The following is a 12,668-nucleotide window of genomic DNA, read 5'->3' as shown; positions in this document are numbered from 1 at the left end:
CATGGTCTCTCCCTAGTCTGCCAATATATATGTTGATACTCTATTCTTGTCTGATTCTTTGAGCAGTATCATTACTTCTTGCAACTTTACAAGTTATTTTAGAGGTTGTAAATCAATCATATAGTTCCTAGAGGACATGGACAAATCTTCCTAATGCTCTACACACATTATCATTGTTTTCATATCATCATCATTAGCAACATCATTAACACAACAATGGAAGTCATTTATAGGTCATTTTAAACTTTATAAAACTCTTTACATGCATTATCTCATTTGAGCCTCATAGAAAACTTGTGAATTAGATTCTCTCAGAGAACTATTTTCATCATTTTATGTGAGAAAACCAATATAAGAGGGTCTTGTCATGAACCCAAAAGTTTGTAAACTCAGTTTAAATAAAATCTTTCAGTATTCTCCCTAATATATATTTCCTTATGTTTCTTAGGCAAAAATCATACCACTCCTTTCTATTATTACTCTAGTCAGCAAATGACTGGATGATGGTGTTTACTTTTCAGCAAGTCTGATTTTTAAAACTATCTTCCCCATACAATATCAATTGATGTCATCTTCCCACACACTCACTTCTCTAATGCCACTCAGAAAGAAAAAAAAATAAACGACATTTGAAAAAACATTCTGATAATCCCACTTCAAGTGATCATGAAAATGAAATGTGATTGTTAGCTTTTATGTGACTGCTGCCCTTCTTGCTACAGCAATGACATGAGGTGAAATTTAGACTCTCCTGCAGGACTCAAGATTGCATTCTAAATCTGCTATCTCTTGGAAAATTATCAGAAGATAAATGTGTAGAAGAGATACACACTACCAATAAATGTTATATATTGACAATTGTAGTAAGTCTTCATTTTTGTCATATTATGTCTCTTAGGTATTCTGGTCTGCCCCCTCACCTTGGAAAAAAAAAAAAAGAGTGCCCTTCTTCCCAGATCTACAAATATCATTTTCAAATTAAAAAAAAAAACTTGAGAAGATAAAGAATTATCTATAAATATTATTTGTAAACAACCAGGTTTTTTTTTCCCCTCAATATATTTGAAAGACAAAAGCAGAATCTTCTGTTTACTTTTATGGACCAAATGATGCATAAGGCACAGCTACCCATTTGCCCTAGTTACCAAACTGCTTCAGGGTATTAATTTTAATATAGGGTATGATTAACTAAATAACCTGGGTTTTGGTTGCCTGAGAAACTGAGCCATTGTAAAATACTAAGGCCTTCAGATCATCAGGTATGTAATTTATCAGAAACAGATACAATCAAAGCTGGCTCTAAAGTTGGCCAGGCACATGCCTGTCACTACAGGTCACTAAATGGAGTCAAGGTCTATAACCAGTTGGAACTAAAAATTGAAATTTGATCTGTTGAGCCTGCCCTGAAATGTATGAAATTATTTGGCTTTAAATCAAAACTTACATAAGTCCCCAAATTCAGTCAGTTGGTCAACAAACATTTATTAAGATCTTACTTTGTGCCAGGCACTGTTATAAATGCTAAGATACAAGGAAAAACAAATGCACATTGCATGTCCTTAAGAGGTTCCCATTCTAATGGAGGAAGCAACACGTAAATGGGAGATAATCTGAGAGAAGTCAGTGTGTTTGGGATTGGAGTAGAGGAGCTGAAAGACCAGAAAAAACCTCCTTCAGAAGATGAGATTTAAGCTGAGACTTAGGAAGCCAGCTCTGATTTATACTAATGTGGCATAAATATATGAAGCAATCAAATTAGAATTTTCAGTTCTAATTTTACCAGTCACTCCAAGTAGACATAACCTGAGTTTCTAATGGGATGCTACTCTCCTCAAGGAGATATATACTCTACATGCTACCAAGCAAATGTTCTTTTAATTTCTGGATTAGTATAACCTCTGACTTTATGCATTTTAAAAATAAGTTCTGTAACTCTAAATTTGCTTTTTGGATTCCAAAAGGGGAATGCACATTCTGGCATCTGCTTTCCAGAAGAGAATTTTGTTTTTCCAGATTTATACATTATGCAAAGTGCATGAAAGATTGAGGATATGCATTATGTAAAAATATCTTTGCTAGTGCACTAAAGATGAATATGATTTTCATATTTAAAAAAGATTTAAAACATACTTTTGTATTGCAGTTGGATATGTTCTATAAATTCTTAGCATTATATTTAACAGATACCTGGCATTATATTTTCTCTTCAAATTTACAAGTCAACTACTGTGAACTCTTTAATATTGTATGTCAGTACATAAGTTTTAAAGAACTATATCTCATATCTATTATGAGGCTCCTTTTCTGCTCAGACATTTTTATTACATGTCAAAATTTGAATATAAAACCCTAAGGGGGCCTGCACGTCTTGTTATATACTATAAACTATTTTACATATAGAATCAAAATCCTATATACATGCATTTCATTTTCAAAGCTACATCTTTTTTTTTTTCCTAGCAGCAAAGAAGACATATAAAATATAGAAAAAACATTCCCCCATGGTAATTTTCCATGTGCTTTGCAGTGAATATAAAATATGCTTAATGAATTATAAAAAACTGTATATTTCAAAAACTAATTTAATCCAAGTACTGTTTTCCAGTTGAATTATCTACTCTAATATTAATGAGATTCAAATAAAAAAGAGTTAAGTACAATTTGAGCCAAATTTTGGTCCACTTCCTAACGTATAAAATATAATGCTTAATGACATGGGGCAAGAACCTGCCCCTCAATAAAATCAGTGAATTAATAGGTTATTTTTTTGGCAACAAAATAATAATAATAATAGCTCACATTTCTATGACATGTTTAGGTTTACAAAGAGCTTTTCTCAAAATGTCACTGTGAAATAGGTAGTATAAATTCTTACCTTTGGGTATTACAGTTAGTGTCTCCAACACTATGAGGGCTGTACAAATCCAAGAAAATTGTCTTCTCTACTTACATTAAAATCTTCAATGTAGTCTTATAAAACACAAGTATGGGAACAAAATAAAATGGGCCATTTGTCCAGTTTTCATCAACTGATGTGTGTGTGTGTGTGTGTGTGTGTGTGTGTGTATTCCTTTTAGCAGAGTACCTTTAACATACCAGTTAATTAATATGAGTTAAAAGTATTTTAAAGAAGACCCCTGTACATAAGTGGGAAATGTGAATAATAATGAATATTAAAGGTAGGTGATGTGCTGTGGATAGAGTACTGGGCCTGGAATCAGGAAGACCTAAGTTCAAATCTATCATCAAGATCCTTACTAGCTATGTAATTCCAAGCAAAACACTTAAACTGTTTGCCTCAGTTTTCTCAACTGTAAAATGAGAACAGTAATAGCACTTTGCAAGGTTGCCATGAAGATCCAATGAGGCATTTGTAAAAAGAGTGTAGTACAGTTCCTGGCACATAGTAGGTACTATATAAATACTTATTCCTTTCCCTTCCCTTCCTCATTTTAAGCCTAATTTCAAACAGCCATTATCCAAAGCTATTTCTCAAGCATGCTTTCTATATCAATGAGACATTTCTTTTTTCTTGTTTCATTTATTATAATTTTCTATGGGTAAACCTGTGAGATTTTTGTCTTTTCCAATAACTTTTTCAAATGTATTTTTAATTATTGAAAGTCTGTATTACAATTTTGAAATGGATTTTTGAAACCCAAGGCAAACTACTACATTGCTGTATTCTATTTTTACTATCTAACATCTAACAGATGTGTATTATGTGAATATTGACCATTCATTTGGTATCTAAAAGCAAGGAAGAATGACACTAGTTGGTCCTTAAAACAGTATGTAAAATTGCAAAAGCCAGAGACATGTAAAATAATAGGTGGCTCAGTGGATAGAGCACCAACCCTGAAGTCAGGAGGCCCTGAGTTCAAATGTGGCCTCAGACCAAACACTTGACACTTACTAGCTGTGTGACCCTGGGCAAGTCACTTAACCCCAATTGCCTAAAAAGAAAAATCTCAAACCACCTTGAGATAAAAATATCTCTCATCCCACCCAAGAGGCACGATAGTGATGCCTCCTCATAGATTACAGGCCTTTTACAGCAATGCATAGTATATTGTAATGTCACATTCTAAAAGTATGCAATGTATCATAACTATAGAGGTCATGATCTGTCACATTATTTTTCATTGTGTAAATTAATGTCTCAATAACTCCCTCTCAGTGTGTTCTGCATGAAGGTACTATCCTGCATGGTTAACCTCTTTTTCCATAAGTATAATAAATGATTTTTTTTTCTAAGTTTGTAGGGATACACACAACTTTTAACATTAAGATGCTGAAAAAACACACTTTTATTTTTTTTCATCATTCATAAAAAACCCTCCTTTTTCAGTCATTCAAGTGTTAGATTCATGTAAACCGAAAGTCATTCCACTGAATAAATTCAAAAGAGAAAAAAATAAGTTTCTTCCACTTCAGAGAAATTTTATAGCCTTTTATTCTGATCTTTACAAAAGGTACTTCTGTTTGTATTATACTGTTTTTATAGTTTCACAGACATAATCTCACAAAACTTTATTTTCATCCAAAATTCATATTACTTTTAAATAAATACTCACATGGGGATAGACAAAAAACAAGTAGACAGATATTTCATTTTTAGTATCATGAAAGAATGAATAAAGATAATTCTCTTAAGAGGATAATTTTGATTTAACCAGAGCAATAGTTGTTCCAGAGGCAGCGAGGTGGTGCAGTGGTTAGAGCACGGGGCTTGGAATTCAGAAGATTTAAGTTCAAATCTGTCCCCAGATACTTACTAGCTGTGACCCTGGACAAATCACTTAAACCTGTTTGCCTCAATTCCTCATCTGTACAATGAGCTGGAGAAGGAAATGTCAAATCACTCCATTATCTTTGTCAAAAAAAACCCAAAAAAGGTCACTAAGTGTTGGACAAGATTGTAAAACAACACAACAACAACACAAATAGTTATCTCCATCTTGATGGGAAATCCCAGAGTGGAATCATCAGAGTTCACTGTTAACTCCCACACACTTGACTGTGTGGTGCTAAGACAAATTAACAAGAGAGGAAGGTGGTTGCCATATAAACATGAGAGGAAAGACTCTGGAGGTAGAGTGATACCCATTCTCAGTTAATAAATTCATATGTCAAGCTCTGTAATTTTGTCAGTAGAGTACCTATGATGAGGTCTAGAGGTTTGGGGTGCTGGAACCCCAAGATCACGACACAGGCCCTGCTTGAATGAATTCAACCCAAATCTTCTTCCAGCCAGAGAAAAAGTTTATTAGAGATAAAACTTACAGGCGAGACTCTTAAGGAATCTGAACATTAGTAACACCTATAGGGATGAGCGGGCATGAGAGAGTCTCAGCATTTGAATGGGGGTCAGGGTGGATCTTATATACACTAAAGTAACTTTAAGTGGCCAGAGGAGGGGGCTGGGAAAAGGGTCTAGATGAGAATTCCTATTGGAAGGTCTGAGAGATTGAATAGACAATGGGAATAGATAATGAGAGGAACTGGAAGAAGTTTGAAACGCATCTGAATAAGATCAAAAGGTAGGGCCAGAGCTTTCAAAGGGAGATAATGGGAGTTAATAAGGAATCTAAAAATTTAAGGGTGTTCTGGGACCTGTAGATAAATGGGAGCCAGATTCTTTTTAGGGCTAGGGGTGAAGGCAAATCTGAATAAGATCAAAAGGTAGGGCTAAGGCTTTCAAAGGGAGATAAGGAGCTGGGGCCTGTTCCCTTTGGGGCAAGGGGTGAAGATCTAGGCTTGGGCCCACACCCCATCACCTATATAGATGATAACCATTGATAACTTAGTAAATAAGTATTGAAAGTGATCTGAAGGTTAGAGATATTAAGTGAGAAGTCTGCAGCTATAAAGTGTCATCAATAAGACTTGAATGCAAGTCATTCTGTGACATAGCATAATAGAGTACATAGAGCCTAGAATATGGAATCATATGCACATAAATCTAAGGTCTATTTGTCTGCTCCTAACTTCACTTCCAATCTCTACTCTCACATCTCCAACTGCCATGAGACATATCAAACTACCATAAACTAAGCATGTCCAAAGCTGAAATCATTCTTTCCCTCAAACCTTCTCTTCCCCCTAACTTTGTTATTGCTTTGGAGGGTACCACCATCTTTCCAGTCATCAGACTCAAAACTGAGGTGTCATCCTCAAATCCTCATTGTCTCTCACCCTACATATGCAATTAGTTGTCAAAGTCCTGTTGTTTCTACTTTCAGTAACATCTCTTACATACACTCTTCTCCTTTCTGGCAGTCTACTGCATGACCTCATCACCTTGATGAGGTCGAAAGGTTAGGGGTCCCAGAATCCCAAAATCATGACACACGGGTCCTGCCCAAGAGAATTCGACCCAAGCCTTCTTGCAGAAAAAAAAAAGGTTTATTGAAGATTCGCCATATTATCTAGACTCCTAAGGAATCTGAGCATCTGTGGGTTATTGGCTAGATTGTGAAAATCTGCACAGTGGCAGAGCATCTTAACGGAGACAAGATGGACCTTATATACAGAAAGCCTATGGGAAGGATCTAGGAGTGGCCAAGTAGTCTATGAGGCAATAGAATTCCAGGGACCTGGACCACATGGCCAAGGGAGAATAGATCCTAGCTAGGATTAAGGGTGAAATGGCCAGGGGCCATAGGGAGGTAAGACAATGGAGGGGAGATTGGGTGTAGCCACAAGAAAGGCCAGTTGATGGGATTATAACCTTAGGGGAATGCCAGATTTGGCCATGTGGGAAAGTTCAGGGTTTTTCCTTTCTGGGGCCTAGATCCCAGCCCCATCAACCTCAAGCATAAACTATTACAATAGCTATTAATTGGTCTCCCTGCCTCAAGTTTCTCCTGACTTCAATTTATCTTTGACCCAGATATCAAATTGATCTTCCTAAAATGCAGGTGTAACCCTGCCATCTCCCTATTTTGCAAAGTCCAGTAGCTCCCAGGATCAAAATAAAATCCATTGTTTGACTTTTTAAGGCCCTTCATAACATGTTCCCTTCCCAGCTTTCCAGTCTTCTTATACTTTACTCCCCTCCACATAATCTGTGATCCAGTAACACTGCCTTTGTGTTCATTGTACATGACCCTTCCATCCTTTTCCTTTCTGTGACATGGCATAATATAGTAGATAGAGCCTTCTCACTGCCTGAAATCTTCTCCTTCATCTCTACCTCCTAGATTCCCTGGCTTCCTTCAAATCTCAGCTAAAGTCTCACTTCTGGGAAAAAAAAAATCTTCAAAAGTCAGGTTTAATGTTAACAAGACTATTCCCCAATTTATCCTGTACATATCTTGTTTTTACATAGCTGTTTACATGTTATCTCACATAAGGCTATGAGTTCCTACAGAAGCCAGGATTTTCTATAAATGCTCTATAAATATTACTTAAATGTCTGACTAACCTTAGAAGCCATGAATCCAATCATGCATTTTACAGGTGAGGCAAGAGTTTAGAGAGGCTAAGAAAGCTGTCAATGGTCACATAACTAGTGAGATTACAGACAATTTTAATATAGATTTTTCTGAAAGGCAGCAAGATAAAGTAGAACACTGTTGAGGTCTAGGGGTGCTAGGAACCCCAAAATTCAGGGGCAGAAGATGCAGGTCCTGCCTTGAATGAATTCGACTCAAGCCTTCTTTCAGTCAGGGAAAAGGTTTATTAAAACACCTATTGGGATGAGCGAGATTCCTAGTGAGTCTGCACTATTGGCCAGATTTTAAGAATCTGAGCATTTGTGATACTTGTATTGACAACCAGGCCAGACTCTTAAGGAATCTGAGCAGAGACAAGGTTTATTATGTCACCAATAGAAGCAGGCCAGGCTCTTAAGGGATTTGAGCAATTTAATGGGGGTCAAGATGGACCTTATATACTGAAAGACTGTGGGAAGATCTGAATGTGATCTAGGAGTGGCGAAGTAGTCTGGGGTGACTGGGATGGAACAGAGAAGGACCCTGAAGGGCCGGGTGCCCCAGGCAAATGACAAGCACCTGGGTCTTGTGGAAGGGGTGCAGATGGAATCAAGGATTGGAGGTCTAGGGCGGGGCCTGGTGCAGACAATGAGGGCTGGGATGGATTAAAGGTAACAGAGAATTGGAGATTGGGGCAGAGTCAAAGCCGTGGTGCTAGGACAATTGAAAGGATTATGCTAAAATGAGCCTCAGGCAAAATCCAGGGCCTTGTGGGAGAGTTCAGGGGAAGTTGGGGGCTGGGGGAGGTTTCCAAGGCCTATACCATGTCAGCACTAGACTTGGAATCAGAAAAATCTAAGTTAGAATTCTGACACAAGACATATTATGTTGAAATCACTTAAACTCTCCGAGATTCAGTCTTCTTTTATACTAAATGGGAATAATAAGAATATCTATGTGTTTTCTATTCGATTGTGGACACTTTGAGGGTAAAGACTTTGTTTTTGACTTTCTTTGGATCCACTTAGCACAGTGCCTGAAACATAGTAAGTGCTTAATAAATGTTTTTTGATCGACACACAGGTTTGCCATAAGGATCAAATTATATCATGTATACAAAGTGCTTTTAAACTTAAAACCATATGTAAATGTGAAATATTATTGCTATTATTAGTATTTGTGTTACTGACTTCAAGACCAGCACTTCATGAAATATGAATTATTCACAGATGGTTAATTGGGAATTTCTGCAAGAGCATCTATTCAAATATATAATGATGATGCCAAGCTGCTATTAATAAGAAATTCACTCGAAGTTGTTTTTCTAATAAGAGAAATAAATTTCATTTACCCAGTCACCAATGCAAGAGAGATGGGGGGACCAAAGTTAAAGGAGCAAGCTAAGGTCAGGAAATAGAGCAAAGTTAATTGGGCCATGTTGCTTTAATTCATGAGCTTGGCTTCATTAGCACAGGGGCTTTAATCAAATCCATGGTAAATTAGTTTTAGCATTTAATCAATTGGTACTTTAGGTACAATAAAGGACTCTAGTAGCATCTTTGAATGTTATCACTAGTCAGGGAAGGTAAGTAAGGATGAGAAAGATTCTTTCTCCTGGCTTTTCATAACCTTTACAATAAATGACCCCCAAACTCCTTAATTCTTTAATAACTTCCTCCTGGTCATTTTTTTTTTCTTTTCAAGGTCTGCTAACTTCCTATAGATAATAAAAGCATCCCTTTGACTATAAGATGTTGCTGTCTTTATCCATGCAGTAATACAGCAATTCTGTCCTCTTCAGTGAAATAAATCAAAAGGACCACATAGATTTCATAGCAAATTTTTAATGTAAATTAAGCATTGCAGCATAGCTACAATTTTTTGATACTTTGTAGAGGCAGCTATGGCATAGTAAATAGAGAGATCTTGTAGTAAGGAAGATGAGTTTAAGCCCTGAATCTAATAATGTAATGGCCCTAGACAATTCACTTAACTGCTCACTGCTCTAGGCAATTCCCTAAACATAGAAGGTGCTGACTTGCTTTGGTACAGGGAGTTTTCAAGTATTTCTCTGTATCAATAAAGCCACAGTTCCAGTCCCTATACCTAACCTAAAAAATGTTCCTTAAGACTTGATTACATGTAACCAGAACAGTTACAAAAAACCAGACCAGCCCTAGAAATGAGGGACTTACTAATTTAACTACTTTTCATGAGAAAAAGAATCACAAAATGAGTTTGAAAATGCCTTGAGGAGAATTGTGATACAAGTATTCTCTGCTTCATAGGAAAAAAAATGACCTTCAAAGGAAAATAAATGAGGAAAAATTCCTCAATTTTCAAAAGGATTCACCACAACTTTCTCTTACTATCCAGTTCTTCTAGCAATTTTAAAATACCACTCATTTTATGCTGAAAGTTCTAGGGACATACATACTGTATAAAATGAGACAAATATGTCATATAATAATGAGAGATTTCCTAAGAGATTAAATTCTGTTATATTAATTTCATCAGGAAGGACCAAATGGCAGATAATACATAAAGGAGGAAGCAATAAATAGAATCAATTTTTAATACCTAGGGTTTTGATTTTGTCCACATAATATGCTCATCAACAGACTAAGGAATTTAAGTTGTACATTAAATGATGATCATTCATTCAAAAATATTTACTAAACATTATGTGCAAGGTGTCATTCTAGGGATAAAAAAAAAAGTCTAATTCCCTGAAGGAATCTTCACTCTATCAAATCTAGCAAATGCTTATAAGTGTCAGTCTTGGGAAATTCATCAGTGCAACATTCTAGAGTATAAATCCTTTTTGAATCTAACTCCTACATCCCTTGTTAATTATCTGTCCCATCTGTGTATTATCTGCAAATTGCATAAGCATATGCACATAATATATGCTATCACCCAATTAACTCATAAAAATGTTAACAGCATGGTTATAAGATGGGGAAGAATGTGTTTTCTCCAAACAAAGCAGAAAAAGAAAAAAAAATATTCTAGCACAAGGCAAGCTAATGAATATTAGCCATGTAATGCTAACTTGGTTAAAGAAATGGATTCTAGAGTCCTTTCCAAATCTAGTACTCTGTAATTTGGTATTTAAAATCCAAGATGCAGGAAGCACTAGCTACAGATATATGAAAATATACGCACGCCTGCACACATATGTGTGTGTGTGTGTGTGTGTGTGTGTGTGTATAATGTAGGATGAACCAACCCTTATAGCTAACCTTAGTGAAAAATTGAGAATTCTTTTTATTCCTTCTTCCTTTCTTTAAAAATGTCTTACAGAAATCAGGAATTTTGGAGCTGGAAAGTATCTTCAAGGTTTTCCAGTCTAACTCCCTCATTTTAAAGTTTAAGAAACAGGTAGCTAGAGATTGTGTAATTTGCCCCCAAATTATACAAAATAAACATCTTTTGATTCTAAACAGCATGTACTAAATGTAATTTGAAGTATGGGTATATGTGTATATATTTATATGTGTACATATACGTTTGTATATGTATACACACACACATAATGTTAAAAAAATGTATCTTGTCCCCCTGACATGCCCCTTCTAGTCAGTATAATAAATATGTTTATAAGTAGCTAGTATAAAGGGACAATAGCGGGAAATAAAATTGCAAAGGAGAACCTGGAATTCACATACAAAGTGTCCCAAAGATCAAAGGAGTATAATTTATAAATTGCATGATATATTAAAGCAAAATTCACATCCTGGTAATGACAGGGTATAGGCACCCCTAAATTTCAATATATGTTCTGAGTTGTCAGGGTTCTGTTCCTATAATATGTAAATTCCAGATAAACTCCAGACTTCCACAATTTCAGACCAGCAGAATATCAAATATTGATAACTTTGAGATGACATGGACATGTTAACTTTAAAGTTTTACTGCTAATTTTGAGATGGTTTGGATAGGTTAATGAACTAACCCCAGGTTATCCATTACCCCTAAACCCTATAAAATGAGACTTGAAACTCCTGTTTCCACCCCCTTTCCCTCCCCACTCCACCCCAGCACCCTTCTGTCTTCACTGGATTCATTCTTAGTGCTCCCAACTCTAAAATTATCTATGCCTCTCCTCATCCTCTTCCCCATGCTGCCTGCCTTGCTTCACTCATCCTGTTTCCCATGCCATCTGCCTCTGCACCCTTTTCACTGCTTATCTCTGTTGTGCTGTTTGCCCCAACACCTTTTGTGGCTAATTAGAATGTGATTGCCACTCTTATTTCTCACTGTCAGTCCTAGTCTTTCCTGGAGAGTACTCAAAGAACCAGGTGTGCCTTCCCCCATTTCATAATTTCATAAAATAATAATCAATTAATACATACACACATATGTATGAATGAGTGAGGCAGAGATGAGTACACAAAATATCTCTTATAGATTGATTAGATATTAGCAAATGTTATTTACTTTGAGAAAGAAAATAGTCAACAATGCTTAGTGTGACTTTCAGTGTAAGTGTTTAAGGCAGATTCTAAGTTCTCATCTTATTTCATAAGCCCATATTGTTATCTAAATCCAAACATAAGAAAATTAAGTGTTGCTGATAATCATTATTATTACAAGTTTCTACAAAATTAAGGTATCAGAAAAAAAATAGGTTCTTTGAGGCTATAATTTTTTTATTTTAATTCTTGGCTAGCATTTTACTGGATTACTAGGTACTTAACTCAGTGAGGTGAGGCATATAAAGGACAGCAGCCACTGGGAACAAGTGCAAACCCTTGTGAATATGGCCTGGGACAAAATCTAGATTGCATCATGTTAGTTATAGCACTAAGATTCTCAATCAAAACTTGATTAATTGAACATGTGAAGTACCAAATACAGTTTTGTTAAGAAAGAATAGATTTCCTTTGGAGAGTCAATTTAGCTTTAGCCAACCTTCTTTAAGGAAATTAATATGTCAGGAACTCATGGTGTCCATAGGGGTTAAAGAGACAGGAAAATCTGTTATTTTGTGACTGGGACCTAATGTACTCAGCATTCTAATTCTCTCAAAGAGGGTGGTGGCAGTTCAGGACTCAACTCAGTCTGTCACCTTCTTTTGCATTTTAGACAAAATTCCCTGCCTTTTAGACAAAGAATCTATCCCTAAAAATTGAATAAGCTTCTGAGAAACTTAACTCATCTACATGTCTCTAAAAGAAAAAAAATCTCTAGTTGCTTTTTGTTTTATTTTATATCTCATATAAT

This window comes from Vombatus ursinus, unplaced genomic scaffold (assembly GCF_900497805.2).
Source record: "Vombatus ursinus unplaced genomic scaffold, bare-nosed wombat genome assembly UNPS02014832.1, whole genome shotgun sequence".
In the NCBI taxonomy this organism is placed as follows: Eukaryota; Metazoa; Chordata; class Mammalia; order Diprotodontia; family Vombatidae; genus Vombatus; species Vombatus ursinus.
Note: the sequence above shows the minus strand (reverse complement) of the source record.